The sequence below is a fragment of the Cucumis melo genome, chromosome 1, assembly GCF_025177605.1.
Source record: "Cucumis melo cultivar AY chromosome 1, USDA_Cmelo_AY_1.0, whole genome shotgun sequence".
Classification (NCBI taxonomy): domain Eukaryota; kingdom Viridiplantae; phylum Streptophyta; class Magnoliopsida; order Cucurbitales; family Cucurbitaceae; genus Cucumis; species Cucumis melo.
The window spans coordinates 32,087,778-32,105,181 of NC_066857.1; the positions used below are offsets into that span (position 1 = coordinate 32,087,778).

The 17,404-nt window shown below is 42.3% G+C and overlaps 2 pseudogenes; both read right to left on the reverse strand.

Moving 5' to 3' along the window:
• LOC127150139 (pyruvate kinase 2, cytosolic-like) overlaps positions 1 to 17,404 on the reverse strand; it is a 91,826-nt pseudogene that overhangs the window by 28,385 nt on the left and 46,037 nt on the right.
• LOC127150138 (ATP synthase subunit a-like) lies at positions 100 to 988 on the reverse strand (annotated as a pseudogene).

Consider the following 17,404-nt stretch of genomic DNA (forward strand, 5'->3'; position numbering starts at 1 on the left):
TAATTACTTTCGCTTCGCCCCTCTCTTCATCATTTGGAGTTGAGTTATTTCATAATGCACTCATACCTAAGAATAATAAGGGATAGTGACTTTCGCTCTCAAATTCTTCGATAATTCTTTGATTCTTAATTTTGAGTTGAGTTATTTCATAATGCACTCCTGAACAGTCGTTTTGCTTTGCGCCTTACGGAGCCTCGCTTTTGTTCAATTATAAATAAATAACCATTTTTGATGGAGATTTGTAGCATCATTCAAGTAAATACAGGTTGAGATCGTAGAAAGATGAGCTTGTGATATAGCTACACCTAATTCCAAACCGGTTAATGCAAGAACAATAAATAAAGGACCAGGATCTCTTATGAAATAGAGAAGATTATTCATACATAGCATAGTCCAAGCAGACCCACTTAAAATCTTTACTGAACTATGACCGGCCATGATATTAGCAAATAAATGTATTCATGAGCTTAATGCGCGAAAACAATAAGGGATTAGCTCAAGGAGTATTAAAAAAGGTGCTAATGGTAGTGAAACTCTTGCGGGTAATAAAAAACTGAAAAAATGAAGCCAATTTCTTTGAAATCCCACTATAGTAATAGCAATAAAAAGAGAAAACGAGAGACCCAAAGTAATGAGAAAATGACTTGTCAATGTGAAGCTATAAGGTATCATACCCTGGGGATTACGAAATAACAAAAAGTCAAAGTGACTGAGATGCGAGGGAAAAAACTTTTCTTTCACATTTTCGGAAAGACCACCTATCTGTTCATTTACCAAGTTCGGGACAAAATCATAAATAAGCTTTACCAAGGATTGCCAAGCATTTGGTACTGAGTTTTCTCCTCCATTTTAGTAACAAAATGAAGCAGAAGTAGGACTGAACTGAGAGTTAGCAGCATAAACAAAGATGGATTTGTGAATAAGAAATAAAAGTTTCCTATATGCATAAAAATCAATGGGAGAATGGAAAATTGCTCAAGTGGGCTGTTGGGTGTCAGAGTCAGAAACACTTTTCATTTCATCCCTGTAGTTCTGCTTCTTTCAAGAAAAATGAAAAAAGACTTGTCGAAAATCGCAGTTTGGGTTGGTCCAACCAATTAAGAAAGGCATGGGATGGACATTGCTTGAGATAAGTCAAGAATAATCTATATATATAGAGACACTTTTTTTTAAGAAGAGTTAGAGTCATAAGGTTCATTGTGAGCCCCAACGTCAGAGGAATGAGCATTTTTGGGACTAGCCCGCTTCCCATACTCGACTCAGGCTATTGTTCAGTCCTCTTGAATGTGGAATCCTTTTTTCTAGTGGAATGACAAACGAACTCATATTTCATTGAGCCTCCTTCTCTCCTTTTAGTCGAGCCCTTGTTCATCAATTCAGCTTGAATCTTGGACTCCTTTCAGTCGAGCCTCCTCTTTCAAGTCTAGTGACTTTCTTTTTCTCAAATTCTTTGAGCATTCGAACCACTCTGAAGGAATCTAAATTCCATATGAACCTGTCATTCGGACTAATTAAGCTACGTAGAACTAGTTCAGATAGAGGTGGAGTAGAAGTTGAAATTAATAAGGACAATTCAATTACTCCAAAGGAGTTCTAGTGGTCTCGACTGAATCAATGAATAAAGTCAAAGAATTCTCGAAGAATTTGAGCTTTGAATTCCACAGGTTCATATGGACAAATCAAAAGCTCCAGATGAGGTACGGAAGTAGCTCAACCATAGGAAGAGGGACGACTTTCTAATGTTCAAGATGTGAGACTGAAACCTTTTCGATCGAAATACGAATTTGAGATAAAAAAGGCCATCATTAGAGCAAACAATGCAATAGCTTCAGTTAGAGCAAAGCCCAAAATTGCATAACCAAATGATTGTTTAGCCAATGATGGATTTCGGGCCACAGAATGGATCAAAGAATTGAAGATGTTTCCAATACTAATAATAGCTCTCGTTGAAGCAATTGTAGCAGTTCCCGCACCCATTGATTTTGTACCTTCTAACATCTTAAATTCTTTGATCCTCACACTTTTTGATTGAAAAAAAGATGAAAAGACAACCATGAGGCAAGGAAGAAGAAGAAAATCAAGCTTGAAGAAGAGACAAAAGTGGAATCAACTCCAAGCCTATCAAGGCAATGAACAAGGGCTCACATTAAGCTATCACCTAGACCATACATAAGAGAAGAAAGTTTAGTCAGAAAGTGAATATAGTATTTTGACTTCTCAGACATTAGAGAGAAAGTTGGCCTCAATGAGAATAAAGTCAAAGACTTTGAGTGGAAATGACTAATTTCAGAAAGAGGTTAGAACTCAACCGCCTCAATGAACAAGGGCTTCTCATCCGTGAAAACATTCCTCTTTACCACTACGTGGGGGCTTCCAAAGGAAAAGTCAAAATATGAGATTGAACCACTATCTTTCTCGTTTTTTACTCTAAAATCAATATAGAAAAGAGGATGGGAAGAGGCTGAAAGGTAGGGTAGGCGCCAACTAGGATCAGTCCGAGGACAAAGGAAAGGGTCGAAGAAGCTTGATGAGGCATCGACTGCTCGTACAGGACATACCCTGCCTTTGAAGTCGCCCTTGGTCTTGGTGAGACCTTTGGGAAGAGGCAAAAGGTGAGACTGGAGAGGCACCCCTTTCTCTCTTACTGTATTGAGAGCAAGACCATGTGCTCGTTATTCCACTCCACTCGATATTCTACGTAGAAGGACCTCGTTATTCCACTCCACTCGATATTCCACGTAGAAGGACCTCGTTATTCCACTCCACTCGATATTCCACGTAGAAGGAGTTGAATGAAATCAAAAGTCCTTATTCTTAAAAGGCTTAAAGAACTTGAGAAATGCGACTTCTTCATTGAGGACCCCTTTTAGTGTGGAATTTCATGAGTCCTCCGGACAGGTTCATATTCCTTTTCATGACTCCTTCAGAGGTCTCGACTGAATCAATGAATAAAGGCTAAAAAAGAAGCGAAAACCTACGAAACCCACTAAATTCAAGGTTTGAATTGAAAGCCACGTAGCGAATAAAAAGGCAAAGGTTTTCAGACTACGACTGAAGACGGACGGAAGTAGCTCGCCCATAGGAAGAGGGAGTGGGATAATCAAGAAGAAAGCTCCTTCGTAGTATCCACTGAAAGTAGAAAATCAATGAGGCCTCCGCTCAAATTCTTTGAGCCTACATATTCCCACTTAGCATTCGGACCTCTTTGATCCACTAAAGAAAAGAGGGAACTAAAACTTCTGTCCGACTATCCACTTTAGGTCCAAGAAATTAGATGGAATAAATCAGTCCAAGGTGGAGTAGGAGTTGAGAAGAATGATCGAAGGAGTTCTATAGGGGAAAAAAGCAATGTTTTCACAGATTCAAAGGAGAGGCTTTGCAAGACACATGAAATGAGAAAGATCATCTTTCGGTCAGTCTTCTTTCTCATTCCTTATGTTGTTTCATGAGAGTACTCAAAGCATCATCATTCAGACATCTTTCTGTTAGTCTTCTATCTTTCTCTTTCCCGCTCCATCTTTCGCTTCTCTTTCTCTTTCATTCTCTCTTTCTCTGTCTGCTTTTCCCGTCCTACGGCATCAAAATAGAATATGATCCTTCCACTACCTTGTTCATTGATGTCTTTGATTTCGACTTTTATGAGGGATTATAGTTTAATTGGTTGAAATGTACTGCTCATAACGGTGATATTGTAGGTTCGAGCCCTACTAAGCCTACGACCCCTTATCTGAACCCTATTTGTGACGCTTCTTCACCGCCACCCTGCAGATCTCAATGATGCGAGGTGGAACTACACAAGCTGCCCTTTGGTCATGCCTCCTACACTTACCACTCACCTATGCTCTTGCAGCATGCCCCGACAAGACTATCATAATAATACGCGAAGCAGCTGAGCGGCTCGACCAAAGAGGAATTTGCGATAAGGAAGGCGTGATTGAGACTGAGAGAAAAAGTCGATGCGAAGGTTCAAATCTTCTCTCTTCGCGAGACGACCCATGAATCTCGAGATAAGAGCGTGGGGTTGGAATGGCTTGAAGACCCTACCGCATTCCAGCCCTGGGGCCTAAAATTGTCTTTTCTCCTCTTTCACCAGTGAGTGGTAAGTTTCCTTTTTCTTTAGGTACCTCTTGGATTTTGAGTTTGTTCTAACAGCTGCCACACGTGAGATCCTAATCATCTTCCTTCCAGTTTTCTTGCCCGCTAGGGGAAGGAAAGTTCAGTGGCTTTTCCTTCTAGGATTGGAGAAGGTCAAACTCTGGGCGGGCTGCCGGGTTTCGCCTATGTTACGATTTCAGAAGATTGAACCTTGTTTGTTCAACCGAAGTCAAGGAGTTCCAAAGCAGGAGGTTATTCAATATTCAATATCGGGACCGCCTCGTCTATGTACTCTAAGCCACTCTTCAAGATGCGTACGCGATATGAGAAAAAAAGAGTGGGAGGAAGCAAATAATGAAAAGCTAGGGTAGAGCCTCAGAGCCGACCCAAGTGAAGATCGACACTCGATAAGGAGCTGCTTGCAAAAGGGAAAGCCATGGAGACGGCAGACTCGACAATCAGGCACACCGTGAGGCTGACTTTTATAGCAGACCGGGAGGTTACAATTCCAGTTTTCCTCTTTCAATTTCGGGAGTGAATGTAGGAAGTTCAAACGATGGATCAGGTGTGAAGATGAAAGCAAAGACGTCTTGGGGATCGATAGCGTAGCATTGTGGCCACCACAGTTCAAGCTATGTATGGCTGGCGCACAACCTACTGACTTCTTAGCCAAAAAAAAAAAAAAAAAGAAAGTCAAAGCAAAGGCTAACTTTAGCATGTCGTATATTCTCTATTTGACTATTCAAGATGAAGGAAGAAAAAAAGAATAGAGTTTCTCATTTTAGTGGAATTCTCAAATTCTTTGAGCCTACATATTCCCACTTAGCGGTCAAACCTCTTTTATCGAAAAAGATGGAACTCAATTCAACTCCTTCGGAGCCTCCGAACGGGTTCGCATCCTCATCCTTTAGTAAGTATAGGTATAGAGATTCAGGCTAGAGAGACTATCTTGTCTTAATCAAAATAAAAAAGATAGGGTGAGACTGGGATTGAGGCTGAAACCTCAACAGACTAAGAGCGGAAATAGCAGCAGCCCTTATCTTTCTATCGATTCTGATTAAGAGCCCTAACTTTTCCAGATGCTTTAGCCAAGCCTACATCTCAGACTTTTCCATTTCTTTTCACAAATTCTTTGGTCCTCCCTAGCTTAATTAGGTCTGAAGGACTCTCAGAAACTACTATTGAAAAAGGAAATCGGGTAAGTAAAGGAAGTGAGAAGTTCAAGGAAAAGCTTGAGTATTTTTCAAATCATAAGAGGATATAAGAAGAAAGAAGGAAAAAAGAAGAAAGTCGTCAGTCTGGAGGACTTCTACTATGTCCAAGGTTAAGAAACTTTAAGGAAGGATCAATGAAATATGATTGATGCTTTTTTTCACATTTTCAAACCTTTATCCTTTATCAACTTAAATTCTTTGAGCCTGCTTTCCTCTTTCAAACCTACTAAAAAGATTCAAGCCGATTTTCCTTTTTCTTCTTTCTTCTTTAATTATAAGGAGCAAAGAATTTGCGAATGAGTCAGAAATCCATATGAACCTATCCTCCAGCGTGAAGCGAAACGACTATGAAGGAGCCCTTAATTTTTAGAAATAACTCCACTGAAAATTATAAGGATCAAAGAATTATCGAAGAATTTGAGAGTGGAACTCCTTACCGAATTTATGAGAGCCCTTGATTTTTAGAAATAACTCGACTCAAAATAGAGGCTCCGTAGGAGTTGAGAAGAATTTTCAAGCTCATTCCTTCCTTATTCTTTAAATTCAAAGGAGTGGAACTCAGTCAATTCCATATTCACCTCCGGACAAGTCAGAAATCCATATTCATCTTCAAGGTGCAAAGTAGCTCGACTAAGAAGGAGAGGTGAGAATAATTATCTTAGAATTTTCAAGCGAATTCCTTATTCTTCCAATTAGAAGGAGCACATTAAAGAAATAACTCGACTCAAAACGAAAGGAAAGACTCAATGTAATATGAGAATCCTTATCAAAGAATTCTCAAATTCTTTTCGAATTCCACACTAAATGGTTTGAGAAGCGACTTCACAGGTGCGAAGCAGCTCGACTCAAAATAAAAGAAGCGGTTAGGAGAAGAAAGATTCAATCTTGAACTCAAATTCTTTGAGCGTCGGACTTGCTTATATCCATATTAGCTTTCTGACTTTCAAGCTTTCCTTTCAGCGATAAGATACCCTCTTCAAAAAGCCCTTAATCATCCTCTTTGGAAGAAAGGCTATGCTATGATAGAAGAAATAGAGGCTCTAAAGAAGAAGGAGACTTGGGAACTGATCACCGCTACGTGGGCCTTAGCAAGAGGCAAAGGTAGGGTTGGCTACGGGTGGGTATATACCCTGAAAGACAAAGCTTATGGCTCTATCCAGAGGGCCAGTGTTGTGGCGAAAGGTTTCACACAAACCTATGGCATCGATTATCTCGAGGCCTTTGCTCCTGTGGCCAAATTCCATAAAATTCCATGTCATTCTCTCAGTTGCAGCTAAGAGATCTTGGTCACTGCATCAGCTCGATGTCAAAAATGTCTTTCTTTATGGAGACCTCATGGTAGGTCGATCACATTTCCTCCACTTTTCAAGCTCTGGGGGAGGAAGGGAAAGAAAGAAGGTGAAAAAAAGGAAAAAACTTCTCTCAATTGAATCACAAATTCTTTGGTCATTGGTAGCTAAATTTAAAAGAGATATTCAGTTTGGTTACGAGGAAGATGGGTTTCTAGAGAAGGAATGCTGATCATTCCGTCTTCATAAAAAGGAAAGAAGAGGAAAAGTTCTCCTAGTGTACTCAGTTTAAAACTCTCAATTCACATGTCAAATTTAGATATTAGTCAGAAAGGAAACTAGTAAGCAAGTCGAGTAAGACAGATTAAGTCGAGCGAGCTTTCGCTAATACTAATAAGTCCAAGAAAAAGTCAAAATGAGCATAGAGATGATAGACGCTTATCTATAGTGGAGCTTGGTAGTTTTCCTTAAAATCGCTACCGATTTCAGAACAGAAAGGTGGTGGTCGAGACGTGTTAATGAAATCCATCCCATGAAACTCTCGTTCATTCTTGGGGTGAATAAATAAAGAAGGTCTCGAACCGCTACGTGTGTTCGGGATCAACCTCAATGAATTATGGCGTCAGGGGCTTGGTATAGATTCGTAGCCCGCTCTAGGTCTTTCACCTCCACTGGGACTAGGCATGGGGAAAAGCTCTCCCTTCCTGGTTCTTCTGTAGTTGGATTCTCCGAAACCACAAGAATCCTTAGTTAGAATGGGATTCCAATCCACTACGCGGTACCTTTTGAGATAAAGAGAAGAGTTCCTCTTTAGCACAGTACGATAAAAGTTGTAAGCTGTCTTCGGGGGGAGTTCTTGTCTATCCTTGGCCTCTATGGTAGAATTAGTCGGGGGCCTGAGAGGCGGTGGTTTACCCTGTGGCAGATGTCAGCGATTCGAGTCCGCTTATCTCCAACTCTTTCACTTAGCTGATACAAAGAGAGAGAATTCAATTTTTCTGATTCGGCAGCTCGATCTATGATTTCGAATACATAGACGTTGATAAGATCCTTCCATTTAGCAGCATCGCTACGTGGAGATGGCATAGCCTTAAAGTGAAGGGTCAGGTTCAAATGAAGAAAGGCTGGCGGTGGATACCTATGCACCCAGAGACGAGGAAGGGCATAGTTAGCGACGAAATGCTTCGGAGAGTTGCAAATAAGCGTAGATCAGGAGGTCAACCTTTCAAACTGCTGCTGAATCCATGGGCAGGCAAGAGACAACCTGGCGAACTGAAATATCTTAGTAGCCAGAGGAAAAGAAAGCAAAAGTGATTCCCGTAGTAACGACGAGTGAAATGGGAGCAGCCTAAACCGTAAAAATGAGGTTATGGGAGAGCAATGCAAACGTAGTGCCGCTAGGCAAAGCGGTGGAGTGTTGCACCCTAGATGGCGAGAGTTTAGTAGCCGAAAGCATCCCTAGCTTACGCTCTGACCCGAGTAGCATGGGGCACGTGGAATCCCGTGTGAATTAGCAAGGACCACCTTGCAAGCCTCTGACGGGGCTCCTGGCTGACCTATAGTGAAGTAGTACCGTGAGGGAAAGGTGAAAAGAACCCCCATCGGGGAGTGAAATAGAAGATGAAACCATCAGTTTCCAAGTAGTGGGAGGAGACCAGGACTCTGACCGCGTACCTATTGAAGAATGTGCCGACGACTCATAGGCAGTGGCTTGGTTAAGGGAACCCACCGGAGCCATAGCGAAAGCGAGTCAGAATGGGGCAATTCTCACTGCTTATGGACCCGAACCTTTCTTCTTCAGGATGCAGCTTGGGTGAAACTAAGTGGAGGTCCGAACTGACTGATGTTGAAGAATCAGCGGATGAGTTGTGGTTAGGGGTGAAATGCCACTCAAACCAGAGCTAGCTGGTTCTCCTTGAAATGCATTGAAGCGCAGCAGTTGACTGGACATCTAGGAGTAAAGCACTGTTTCGGTGCGGGCAATGAGAGCAGTACCAAATTGAGGCAAACTCTGAATATTAGATACGATCTCAAAATCACAAGGGTCAAGGTCGGCGAGTGAGACGATGAGGGATAAGCTTCATCGTCGAGAGGGAAACAACCTGGATCACCAGCTAAGGCCCCTAAATGACTGCTCAGTGATAAAGGAGGTACGGGTGCAAAGACAGCCAGGAGGTTTGCCTAGAAGCAACCACCCTTGAAAAAGTGCGTAATAGCTCACTAATCGAGCGCACTTGCACCAAAGATGAATTGGGCTAAGCGATCTGTTGAAGCTATGGGATGTCAAAATGCATCGATAGGGGAGCGTTCCACCTTAGAGGGAAGCACCTGCACGAGTAGTGGTGGAAGAGGCGGAAGCGGGAATGTCGGCTTTTTTAAGGCAAACATTGGTGAGAATCCAATGCCCTGAAAATCGCTCTGTGGGGGTTCCTCTGCAAGGTTCATCCACGGAGGGTGAGTTAGGGCCTAAGATTAGGCCGAAAGGTGTAGTCGAAGGACAAGAGGTGAATATTCCAGTACTACCTCTTGTTGGTCCCGAGGGACGGAGGAGGCTAGGTTAGCAGAAAAATGGTTATCGGTTCAAGGATGCAAGGTGCCCCTATTTTTTTACGGTAAAAAAGGGTAGAGAAAATACCTCAAGCCAATGTTCGAGTACCAGGCGCTACAACGTTGAAGTCACCCATGCCATACTCCTAGGAAAAGCTCGAACGACCTTCAACAAAAGGGTACCTGTACCCGAAACTAACACAGGTAGGTAGGTAGAGAATACCTAGGGGTGCGAGGCAACTCTCTCTAAGGAACTCGACAAAATAGTCTCGTAACTTCGATAGGAGAGCCTAAGACCAAAGCCCTAGTGAACGACAGTCGTCACTATAACGATCCCCATGGAGCGGTAGCAAAATTCCTTGTTGGGTCAGTTCCGACCCACACAAAAGGCGTATTGATTTGGACACTGTCTCGGAGAGAGGCTCGGTGAAATTGACATGTCTGTGAAGATGCAAACTACTTACACCTGGACAGAAAGACCCTATTCAGCTTCACTCTTCCCTGGGATTGGCTTTGGGCCTTTCTTGCACAGCCCATGGAGCGGTGAAAGGTGAAGAAGGCCCCCTTCCGGGGGGGCCCGAGCCATCAGTGAGATACCACTCTTCTAGAGCTTGAATTCTAACCTTGTGTCAGGACCTACAAGCCAAGCGACAGTCTCAGGTAGACAATTTCCATGGGGCGTAGGCCTCCCCAAAAGGTAATGGAGGCGTACAAAGGTTTCCTCAGGCCAGATGGAGATTGGCCCTCGAGTGTAAAGGCAGAAGGAAGCTTAACTACAAGACCCACCCAACAGGGATGAAAGTTGGCCTTAGTGATCCGATGGTGCCGAGTGGAAGGGTCATCGCTCAACGGATAAAAGTGACTCTAGGAATAAGAGGCTGATCTTCCCCCAAGAGCTCACATGGGAAGGTTTGGCACCTCGACGTCGGCACTTCGCCACTAGGGGCTGTAGTATGTTCGAAGGGTTGGGCTGTTCGCCCATGAAAGCGGTATATGAGCTGGGTTCAAAACGTCGTGAGACAGTTCGATCCATATCCGGTGTGGGCCTTAGAGCATTGAGAGGACCTTTCCATAGTATGAGAAGATCGGGAAGAACGCACCTCTAGTGTACCAGTTATCATGCCCACAGTAAAGGTTGGGTAGCCAAGTGCGAAGCGGATAACTGCTGAAAGCATCTAAGTAGTAAGCCCACCCCAAGAGGAGTGCTCTCCTATTCCAACTCCCCAGAGCTTCCGGTAGCATAGCCAAGATAGCAATGGGTTCTCTGCCCCTACAGAGATGGAGCGACAAAAGTTTTGAGAATGAAAGAGAAGGTCATAGTGAGATGAGCTGTTTATCATCACGATAGGTGTCAAGTGGAAGTGCAATGATGTATGCAGTTGAGGCATCCTAACAGACCGGTAGACTTGAACCTTGTTCCTACATGACCCGATCAATTCGATTAGGCACTCGCCATCTATTTTCATTGTTCAACTCTTTGACAACACGAAAAAACCATTGTTCAACTCTTTGACAACATGAAAAAACCAAAAAAAAAAAAAACTATGCCCTTCCTCTCTATCTATCCAAGGGATGGAAGGGTGGAGGCCTTTGGTGTCCCCTCCAGTCAAGAATTGGGGCCTCACAATAACTAGCCAATATGCTTTTCTCTTATGCCTTTCTTCGTTTATGGTTCGATATTCTGGTGTCCTAGGTGTAGAGGAACCACATTAATCCATCCCAAACTTGGTGGTGAAACTCTACTGCGGTGACGATACTGTATGGGAGGTCCTACGGAAAAATAGCTCGACGCCAGTCTTTGAGCCTTTGTTCTGAAATTTTCTTTTCACCCTTTATGAACTTCGTTGCGCTCCTTTGAATTTCAGGATAAGGACTTGGCTTTCATTCCACAAATTCTTTGCGCATCTCCTTATCGTTTTGAGTCACCCTTGTTCATTGAGGCTCCTTTGAATTGGAAGAATAAGGAATTTCCCTTTAAAGTCCTAACCTTTGTATCCTTTCATTTTGAGTCGCCCTTGTTCATTGAGGCTCCTTTGAATTTGAGGATAAGGACTTCACTTTCAACTCCTAACGAAGCCTCTCATTTCTCACCTCAGTTGAGTTCAACTCAAATTTTTTGACCTTATTGTTTTGAGTGGAGTTATTTCATAATGCACTCCTTCTAAGAACTTTTTCAGTCGCCCTTCTTCATTGACTCCTTCTTGTTAGTCGACTTTCTTCAAACTGGGAGTCGAGTTCTTCCCTACTCCGCCTCTGGACTTGTTTTAGTTGAAATGGAAATTTAATTTATGGAATTTCATGAGTCCTTCGGACTACTCGTCCTCCGTAGTTTCATCTGGCTCCGTTTTCTTCTTCAAGGGAAAGAGATCATGAAGTTCAAATTTAGAGATCAAGATTCTCTCTTTCTTCTTTTCTTGTTCAATGATCTTTCTCTTAAGCCCACATAGGGGTCAAGCTTCTTCTCTCTACTTCCTTTCCTTGCTTCTATCCTTGGAAATCGCTCCTCTCTTTGATTCTCTCCTTTCGCAATTTCTTTGTTCATAGCTACGGGGTTCGGACGACGCTCAAAGAATTATCGAAGCGACTGAAAGTTTTCCTTTTATCATCTAGAGCTTTATTTTAAGACCCCTCACAAATTCTTTGCGCCTTGTTCTCTCCTTTTAGTCGAGCCCTCAGTCCTCTTCAATCTATCATATTCATCTTCTATTTTTAGCTTTCCACTAATTATAGTAGACGAAGGACTCTTAAATTTTTTGAGCCTTTTTTGTTTGTTTTTCTGGTTGAATTTCTTCTTCAGTCTTGTCTTGTTAGTGGTGTCTCGTTAGTTATGATACGAAATATACTATATTAGTTATAATCTTGTCTCTGAATTGATGAAATTAGTTGTCGGCTTTCAAGAAGACGTTTCTTAGATTGAGCAGTGCCTATCGACCTTTATCTTATTGAAGGGGTATATAGCCTCAATCCCAATTCTCCTGTCCCTTGCGAATGACCCATTCCAATACAAGAGCAGCAAAAGGAAGAATTAAAGAGTTTGAAAGTCAAGAAGGAAGCAGTATCGAGCTAGAAAGTAGGAAAGCTGAAAAGAAAATCTGCTTCCTAAATACGGAAACTCTCATTGTCGGCCATTACATCCTTCGGCCCCTTTAGGAAGAAAAAACTTTAGAAAGAAGAAAGGGGAATGCGATTCCCTTTAAGAAGGGAAGTTCGACCCCTAAATCAAGAATAAAGGCAAAGCCGATACCGAGTCAGTATTAGGACCAGAAAGGGAGATGAAAGGCCAGTCACTTTGAACAGGGCTCCTAAGCCGGCAATTACGTCCTTCAGAAAAGAAGGAGGTCTGGATTACAAGTCTGAACCCCTTATATAAAGGCTCCATAAAGAAATCGGGATTATTAGGATTTCATTCTCGTAAGTAATAAGCAGTGAAGATCTTACTACCCTTTTCGAGCTAGACCTCAATCGAACTAAACCTTACTCATTCTAATTACCGCGGGCGGTATCGATGAACAGTGGCAAGTCTATGAATTCTGGGTTCCGACGAAGAGGCACGCATCAAGGAGAAGAGGAATATCCTTGCACGGCGACGCACAACCTTTAGGCTTTGTCTCGGATAAGTAGGTAGATGAGCTAGCCATTCGCGTTCTGGGCCCGAGCAATAGCTCTGTTGAGGATGCTCCAAATCGTCTTCTCATTTATTTCATTATATATAGTAGAGAGAATTTGACTACCCGCGTCTGGAGCCATAAGTCCGTCAGTCAAAGTTCTTTTAATAAGGTTCAATCAAAGCAAGAAAAGAGTGCGACTTTGATGCCTACTACCTGATTATTTGATGATATGTCCCAAAAAGACTGATTTGACCTATATACAACTTTTCCTCTCCCAAACCTTTCTCCCAAAACTATGAAGGTATTAACAACCTGCAAAAATCTTAGTTACCTAAAATAATCTGAGGTAGCAAAGAGCTTAAAAATAGAGGAAGCTAACCATGCAGTCCAGTCAACTATGGAGATTGATTCTTATCTCTTTGTCTCAATCTGGAAGTCTAATGGATAGTCCTCTCAATATTCTTTGAGCCTTTGATCATTCTTTTTAAATCTTCTTTGAACCGCTCTGCTCCTCTTGAGTCGTTTCCTCCCCTTTTAGAAGGAGGACTATGAATAGCTATTACATTTAGAAAGGGTCCAGATGCTTCTTTATCATTACGGGATAGCTCTGACTTTGAAAAGACAAAGGAGGACTATTCAACCTATTACTTTGAGAAGTGAGACTGAGGAAACTCTTCCTGTTTACCAGTATCATTATCTCGCAAGAAAGGCATCAGGATGGAGAGTGACATCATCATATTGTTGTGCTTAATGAAAGTGCTTCAAAGAATTCGACGACTAACCTTATATGAGAAGCCTTTCCGGAAAAATCAAGCTCCAAATGAGTTGAGCTACGTCACCTTCCAAACAGGCTGGGGGACTCTTTGTGGATATGTGTCCAAAAAAGAACAAAAATCTCTATGTCTGGGGCAAGTTCCCGCTAAGTGAGATTTTGGCAGAGGCTAAAACTGTCAAAAGCCACAGAAAGACAAAGACTGCTCCGGGGGAATTCTCGAAAAAAAAAGGGCAGAACGCATATTCAAAAAATGAAAGGAATATGACAACTTTCTCGATTTTAGGGAGGACTCCATAGAAGGAGTCTGAAATCGGACTATTTAGTCCTTCGAATACGAATTCATACTCTTGACCACTAAAAAAAAAAAAAAAAAAAAATCGAACTATAAACTAGAATAGTGCGACGAATCTTTGGGAGGACTCCCAGAGCATCAAGATGCGGGAGATATCCCCTATGGAGATTCTCGTAGACTATCTAGAAAGGAAAGGCCGGCCCCAAGAATACACTGACGAATTCTTGCAAGACAAGCATCTTCTGCGGGATTGGACAGCAACCAACCTTCTCTTCGAGCGGCCAATAAAGACAAGGATGCTCTTTGTCTACTGAAGATCAAATACGCAGAAAACCCTCCTTATCAGTCTTCTGAAAAAGATTGGCTTAAGGATCTACTCCGTGAGAAAAAGAAGGCAAAAATAAGGGTCCATCCTCTTGACTCAGAAATCCATATTCAAATCGGGTTAGTGGAATGAATGAGTCCTTTGGACGGGTCTTTGACAAGTTCATCGAAGAAAATGAATATGATGAACGCAAGTAGCCCTCCTCCGCGAGGGACCTTCTCCCTCTTCTTGATGGGCAGCAGTGCAGGCTAGATGCCAAATATGAAAAGACTTTGATCAAAACGGCTAAAAGTTTTAGAAAACTCTCACCCAAAAGCTTTAGAAAGAAAGAAAGGGGTATAAGAATTATACCTTTAGCATTCGACTCCCCCCATTGTGAAGACCCACAAGAGGATAGAATAGCCTCAACCATGTATGGTTGCAAGTGTCGAAGGGCAACCTATTTTTCGTGGAGATAGGGCCTAGGCCCAATCCAAAACGAAACTATAACTCCCTCGAAGTTATAGAAAAACATCTTTTTAGGAACAAGAAATGGAAATCCGTCCTTTTCATTGAGGTAACCGAAGAGTGCGACCTCTATTTATTACATAACGACGAAAATCCAAGAATAGATATACAGAGAATTCCTGCCTCCCGATTGAGGAAAATGGACATGAATGTGTTATAGTTTGTATATATTCCCCTTGTAGAAAGGACTCCGCTACATTCTAATGGAATTGCTTTCTTCGACAAATGGATCCAAGACAAATGGGACGAGGGAGACGTCGGGGCCCTTTGGCCTCTCTTTCTAAAGAGAAAAAACTGCTACCAAAATCAGACTTTTTGACATGTATGGGTGGATTGTCACGAGGAGAAAGAAAACGAGGTGTGGGGCCCATGTCCAACGTAAAAGCCGAAGGAATCCTATGAAACGCTGGGCATCCAAATAGAAGGAGAGATTTTGATCGACTGTCCGAAAGAGCACGGTGACCCGGTGGCGAATGATAAGACGATTCCCCGTACCGCACGGGGAAGGGCAATATAGGCGAGCAAGCTTTTTCTCGGGAATGGCATTAGTAGAGGCTTTCTCGATTCTATTATCCGGGCAGAAGTTCTTTTGAGTAGACCTTGTTTCAGACCTTTGGAAAGTCCAGTGGAAAAAGTCAAAAAATTGAAAAGACTCCTTCTTTCTTGTTTGACTGGGGCGGATTGGAATTTTTTAAAGAAAAGGGGATTTCCCGGGATTGTGAGAGATGTCTTTAGTAAGTGAAGAAATCCGCTTATTCTTAGCGTTGGGAAAGATCTTCATTGGAAGCTGCTCGAACTAAGCAAAGAAAGAGTGACACAAATATGAGAATCTCGGCGCTTTCTTTTCATCTTTTTCAGTTCAAAGGATTTTTGGATCAGAATTGGTGGGACATCTGTACTCTTTCTTATCTATGTATTTTTTAATTTCATTCATTCACCTTTGGCGAGGCTCAAAGTAATAGGTTGAATAGTCCAGAGGACGTCCGAACGAGTATATAGCGTATGAGGAGTCTGATTCCACTAAAATCAATGACATCCATAAATAAATAGGGGAAAATCTCAATTCAAACTAGGCCTACATTTCATTAATTGCTTAGCACATTCATTCTGAGATCCAAAAGAGAAAGACAAGAACAAGAAAGATAGAAAAAGCTAGAACTACCGAGAAATTGAGTGATTCTATTTTGAGTCGAGTTATTTCATAATATAAGGGCTCCCACCTAATAAGGATAATAACTTTCGCTTCTTCCCTCTCCTCTATTTTGAGTCGAGTTATTTCATAATGCACTCCTTTAAAGAAGATAATGAGTTCGCTTCGCCCCTCTCCTCTCTTTATCAGTCGACTTTCTTCGAACCTCTATTTTGAGTTTAGTTATTTCATAATGTACTCCTTCAAAGTCGTTTTGCTTCGTGCCTTATTCCGCCTCTCTTTCTCTTTTTCTCCTTATTCTGAGTGGGTAAATCAAATTGAGACTTGGGACATTCACATTTGAATCTATTTCAAAGGAATGATAAGGCCTTGGCCGTGTAGCGGGGATCTCATGAAAGAGTGAAGATGATGTCCAAGGAGAAGACCTTTTCTCAACCGTTCGACCATCAACTTTGAAGAAGAGCGAGGTCCCTAGTAATCAATCCTATTCGCAAAGCTGATTACTCTCCCTCTTTCCACGGGTGATCTCTGGGTCCCCTCGGTTCGTCTTCTTGATTCGCACCTTGTATTCTTTTTATGGGCTAAGAGACATCCTCCGTCCATTTATTATCTCTTTTTTTACTGGAAAGAAAGGGGAGGGGCGAAGGTCTAAAACCTCTCAAGTGAAAGAGGCAGAGGGAGTGGCAGTCTTCCTTGGACTAAGGCAGAGGTACGAAGGGCGGGGTCAGGTGCAAGTCTTCCCTTCACCTTTGTAAACTCACTCTCACAGCTAACTCCTTCTCCTTACAGTCGAGCCGCTTTCGCTCCTTCTCCTTACAGTTGAACCCTTTTTGCTTCTTCTCCTTCGTCATTCGATGTGCTGGTGGGCCTCTCTTCTACAATCATTATTAGCTTCTGCTGATGTCTTGGGTTGAGTGAAATGAAACTACTGGGGACTTTTTCCTCATCCCTATTTCATCCTCGTAATTGATGAAGAATTAAATCATCTTTTTATTCACGTCCAAGCCTTTCTCTTTATTAAGAGTTTGCTCTCTTCTGGATTCCTATTAATTAGTCCTACCTTGGTACTTCTAAAAGCTATCACACGGTCTTGGAACCTTTATGTCTAAACTACGAATTCCTATGAGAGACTGGCCCTGATCGCTATGTCAACTGGGATGAAAATGAATGGAGATCGCCAAGGACATCAATTCACGAGCCACCTATGCCTCTTCTAGATAGTCTATCTCCTTCTTCAATCTCCTTGTCACATTCGTCTGGTTCGAGAACCTCAGCCCGCCACTTTCTCTTTTTCAATCTCCTCTTCCACTTTTGGCTCCTGAAAGAGGAAGGGATATCGAAGAAAAGGAACAAGATCTTGCCCTCTTCTTCCAGTCCTTTCTAGGGCAAAGAATGAATTCAGATTCCCAAGACTAGGCCCACATTCAGTTAGAAAGGTCGACCTCTTGAATGAAAGAGAAGTAGACGGAGAAGTAGATAAAAAGAAAGAATAGGATCACTCGTAGGAGGAAAACCAAGGTTGGCAGGAGAGGATAATATGCTAAGCAACCCCAGATCTCCATCTTGGCTGGAATGGGAGACCTCGATTCAAAGGCAGAAAGA